The following is a 6,000-nucleotide window of genomic DNA, read 5'->3' on the forward strand; positions in this document are numbered from 1 at the left end:
TAATCAGTAATTTTAATATTAATGTTTTTAATCCTAGATATTTTAGGAGCAGTTATTCATATGAAGTCAGCATTTACAATAAAAATATAAAAAAATAGATATTATAATTAAAAATGCAAAGCAAATACAATATTTAGATTATTTTAAGAAATATGATATTAATATATTTATTGATGTTATTATGTAATTATTTTAATAATTTTTATTTTTTTAATGTAGGTTCAATAATGACTTTTTAATGCAGATTTAATAAGATGCCATTAATTTTATAGGTAAACTTAGCAGATAATAATGGTGAAATTCTTAAAGTTTTACTTAATAAAGAAACTAATGGGAAATTAACAATAGCTCTATCAAATATGTGGTTTCATTTTATGATGGTATATATATATATATATATATATATATATTTATTTATTTATTATTTTCACAATTAACTACAAGTTATTTTATATTTCAAAAGTTATAGGTAATATTCAATTGAGTACGACCACAATTACAACAATAAAAATTAATTTAAATCTATACGAAATTGAAATATTATAAGAATTGTAAGTTATTATTATTAATATAATGATGTCTATTATTTTAATTTGTTTAAATTATTTTATTGATTGGTATGATCATGAATCTCATGACTTTTAAGATTTAATTGCAGAATACGAAATAGAAAACAAACTAATTTTTTATCATGTTCAAACAAGTTTTTTCCAGCACAAAAAATTAGTTTAAAATAGTATTAGAAAGTAATCATCATGTATCCTTATTGCTTAATTTAAATTGAATAAATATTGTCAATATTTTAACTATATATTGTGTATATGCAGGGAATTGAATGTTGTTTTGAAGTCCAAATACTCTGAATCCAAAATAAGAATGATCCATGGTATAATTGTTGCAAAAAAATGCAACAAAAAAAAAGTCAAAACAATAATACACCAATATGCCTTATTTACAATGGATTTGAATATTTCTTTAGGTGTATATGAATTTTATTTTTTCATAATAAAATTTTTAATAGTCATAAATATATAGGGACTTACTTAAATTAAATATTTTGATGGAGATGAAATATCAATTATTACTTTATTTAACACTAGTGAATTTTTAATAAAATGTTCAATTAATAAATATATTACATCTAGAATTAAAATAATATTTTTTTATTCATCATAAATAAATATTATTATTAATAATTTATTAGTATTATTAACTATTTATTCATATAAATTTATTCGTTGATTTTATATAAACTTAGAGAAAAAAGCAAATTTTATAAGAGATGGATATCGTGTGCGAAGGAAACAGTTTTGTTTTCTTATAAAGGTTAAAAAAATAAAATAAATATAATTTCCAACAAAAAAGAATTAGAAATGATTGAAGATAGACGCAACATAATTCAAATTGAAGATGAAAGGAGAAGATGAATATAGTGATTTGAAATCGAAGAAAAATAAAATAAAATAAAATTTGAGGACTAAATTTTTTATGTTTTATTTTAGATTATATTATATTTTAAATTTTAATTGAAAATAGCGAGTTCAAATTGAGAGTATGTTTCAAATATTTTAAAGTGTCATATGATACTTTTATTATAAAAATAATAAATAAAGACATTTATTTTTTATGTACAAAAAAAATTATTAATATATCATATAATAATTAAATTCACTCATAAATTAAATAAATATTACTTCAACTTTAAATTTTATTTTATTTTTAAATTTACATTTTAATAAAGTCATACTCAAATAAAGTAAAACCCATTTAAATTGAAATTCAATAATCAATCCTAATTAAAATTAGATTCTACCACTGTATTTATATTACAAAAAATAGTTTCATTACTTTCACTATTATTTTAATATAAACATAGCATTAAATTAAAATTCAAACATCATTATTTACAACTTGAAGAAAGTAATTCTACTTTTTTTGTCAGCTAATTTGAGTCTTATATAAAATTATAGTTTCTATTTGCAAATATTATTATACTTAGATCTTTATTCTATTATTAAATTAAGTTAATCTAATTTTAATTTTATTTTCAATTAAAATGCTACTTATTACTTAGGAAGTAATCTCATAATAAACTCTTATTAATTTAAAACCATTTAAATTGAATTTTAATAATAATCCTAATTCAAATTGAATTCAACTAATGTCTTTATATTAAGAGGTTATTTTCATTATAATTTCACCATTATTCTAGACAAACATAATATTTCATTATCAATCTCCGACCTGAAAATAAGTTTACAATCTGAAAAAAGTAATTCTTTGCAATCTATGTTAATATTCATATATACAAATTTTTATTATTCCTATATATAAATTTTTATTATATTATTAAATTGAGTTAATGTTATTCTATTTAATTTATTTTTAATTTAATGTTACTTATTATTTTATAAGAGTTTTAAAATGATGGTTGGTCCGCGACGGGAACGGCTGCATTGCTGTGAGTCTTATTTGGGGCGATGAAAAATGATGGTTGAGACACGGGAAAAGAATGGACGGTTCAAATGGCAGTGTCATCACTGAGAGAGATGAGCTGTTAGTGAAATGGGGAGAATCGAGGGATGGGTAATGTGAATAAGGTGTTGATTATTGTGAGTTATGTAAAAAATGCATGCAATATCTTATTTAAAAAAAAAGGCACCTAAAGCTCAGCTTCTTGAAAAAGAGATATTATGTTTAGTGGGTGACTCAGTGAAAAGGAAGAGTGGAGATGAAGGAGCTGGTTTGGGGGTGAAATAAGGAAGGCGTCGGGTTTGGAGAGGAGAGAGGCTCGCAAAATTAAAAGTTAATTAACGTGGAATCTTATGATACAAACCTTAAATCCATACATAAGTATATATGAAATTTAAAAATTTGGTAAATCCACCTCTTATAGCACTTCGCATTTAGAGAAACTAAAATACCAATAATTGAAATATTTAGATGAGAATTCGATAAACGCTACGATTAATATTGATAAGTTAGTTAAAATTTTTAATGCAATTGATAAAAGCAAATCCTTATTCTCACTCAAAGCAATATACACCAAAAGTATGAGGAAGAATTCTGAAAATTTTAACTCAAAAGCTACCTCTTATAAGTGTTCATTATCTTTATATAATGAAAAAAAAATTAAAATCTTAAGACACTCTTCTTAAGTTCGGCAGAACCACACATAAGGTCTGACCCAATCATATACTAAAATAATACATCAAATTTATAAGTATTAAAACATAAGTCCAAAATATGATTCAACACTCTAAATTTTAAAAGATAAAATATAGTCAAAATATAAGGTCAAACAAAACCAAAATAAAAGTGTTTAAATAATAAAATATAGCAAGACTATCATAATAAAATTTAATTCCCGCAAATCCCTTTCTTAATTTTCACTTTAGACTTTTTTTTATATAACTTTAGTCCATAAATTTGATTAAACTCCCTAAACCTATAATCAGAAGTATTGCACTAAATCTGTCTCATATGATTTAAAATATGCTCCAAATGTATTTGGATCATACAAATATGATTTTAAATTTTTTAAAGCCATTTGAATGATATAAAGATGCTCCTCACTATTATTGAAAATCTACTATATTAGATCTATGTCACTAATGGGCGATCTAAAAGACATCAATGGGAAAGACGAGTGATCACGATCCATGAGTCCAATTTACTTTATAAAAGGAAAGTGCTATAGTTTAAGAAAAGAAAAATGTGGGACCCTCACAAAATGACAGGTGCATCATTAATTATTATTTTATTTGGTTTGCCATAGGATACAATCTGCTCTTATTTTGTTATATGTTAAATATTATAATCTATAAATTATATCATTTTTCTTACAAATAGATTTTTATAATTTGATTGAATAATTGTTATATCATTTTTAAATGATTTTTTTAAATTTATATAATTGCATGCTTTTTTATTCAAATGTAACTTAAAACTAATTTAAAAAAATAACAATGACAAATTCATATTTTTTTATTTAAAGACAAAATTATTGTATCTTTTTGTTATGAAATTAAATTTAAAAAATTAATATGATATAATTGAAAATTAAAAACTTAACCTATAATCTATAATTTATACTATATATAAAAGTGGAAAAGAGGAGAATATTAAGACTTCCTAAACTATCTCTACTATTTTTTGTTGATTACAATTTTATTATTTTTAAATTTTTTTAATTTAATTATTTAATTATATTAGTATTCTATTTAAATTCAAATTGATTAAAGAAATCTCATAACATTTAAATTATAATTAAATTAAATTTTATTATAAAAAATTTTCTTAATATTTAAATTATTTATATTGTAATTTTATCATAAGTTAAATTAATTTTTTTTAAAATAATTATAATTGTTATTATTTAAAATTTTTAATTTAATTATTTAATTATATTATTAGTCTATTTAAATTTAAATTGATTAAAAAATTTCTTGATTAAATTTTATTTATAGAAGATGTTTTTTAACTTTTAAAATTTTATTTATTAAAATTGTTTTTAAGTTAAATGATATTTTTAAAAAAGCAATGAATCAAACAATTATATGTAAAATTACAAAAATAAATAGTTTATATTAAGAATGAAAATTTTGTATGATATATTATATTTAAAAATAAACTAATAATTTTAATATTAATTTAATTTAATTGAATTATTATTATTAATAAATTCATATTTTTTTTATTATTTTTCATTTCGCGTATCATTTATCTATCTATATTATATATAAAAGTGGAAAGATGAAAATATTGAGATGCTGATTATACCCTATATTGTTTATTTATTTATTATAAAAATTTAAAAATAAATAATGATTTTATTATTTAAATAATTTTAAATTATCATCTAAACTAATTTTAAATATTTTTCATTTAAAATTAATCGACGTTTAAATTATTTATTTCTTAATTTAATTAATTTTATTTGATAATTAAATAGCATAATTATTAATACTTAATTATTTTTAATAATATTAAAATTTTAATAAAAAATAAAAAATTTTGAAATAAAATAATTAAAGTAATAAATTTAAATATTAATAAAATTATTAAAATAATAAACTTAAATATTAATAAAAATATTAAAATAATTTCACAATAATAAATTATTAAAATTTAAAATTTAAATTTTTAGTTTAATTAATTTTATTTAGTAATTAATTAGTATTTAAATATATTTTAATAATAATTCTATTAAGCTTTTTTGTATATTAATATTTTTTAATAAATTTAGATATTATATATATATGATAAAAATAATTATCACAATATTAAAATATGAGTTAATAATTTCAAATTTTTAAAAATAAAGGTTTTCATTCATATATATATATAGATATAATTAAAAATTATAATTTTTTTAAATAAGATTTTTAAAGAAACAAATTTAAATATTATATATATATGATAAAAATAATTATCACAATAATAAAATATTAATTAATAATTGCAAATTTAAAAAATAAAAATAGAAAGATATATCAAATAAAACTATTAAAAATTAATAATTTTAAAAAATAAAATTGTAAAGTAATTATCTTAATTTTAAAAATTATCTTAGTAATTTTAATATGATTTAAATACTTAAAAACTGATTTTATTTGATAATTAATTAATATTTAAATATATCTTAATAATTATTATATTAAATATTTCAACCACTTCATACATTCAAAATTTTGATTTTTTTAAATAAATCTAACAATAAATTAAATTATTATAAAATCATCACCCATAATTATATAGGTTTCCATTTTTATATATATGATAATTGAATTAAAACATTGAAATTTTTGAGATAAAATTATTAACATGTCGAATCCGTCAACTTTTCTTGATCTATAAGAACTTGTAGATAGGATAAGTGAATATCGATCCCACAAAGATTTTAATCTTGTTTAATTGAAATGATCAATTTGAAATAGAAGAGTAGTTTAATACAAAAAATAAAAGAAATGAGTGTTTTTTTTATAAAAGTGGTTTTAT

The sequence above is a fragment of the Manihot esculenta genome, chromosome 12 (assembly GCF_001659605.2).
Source record: "Manihot esculenta cultivar AM560-2 chromosome 12, M.esculenta_v8, whole genome shotgun sequence".
Classification (NCBI taxonomy): Eukaryota; Viridiplantae; Streptophyta; class Magnoliopsida; order Malpighiales; family Euphorbiaceae; genus Manihot; species Manihot esculenta.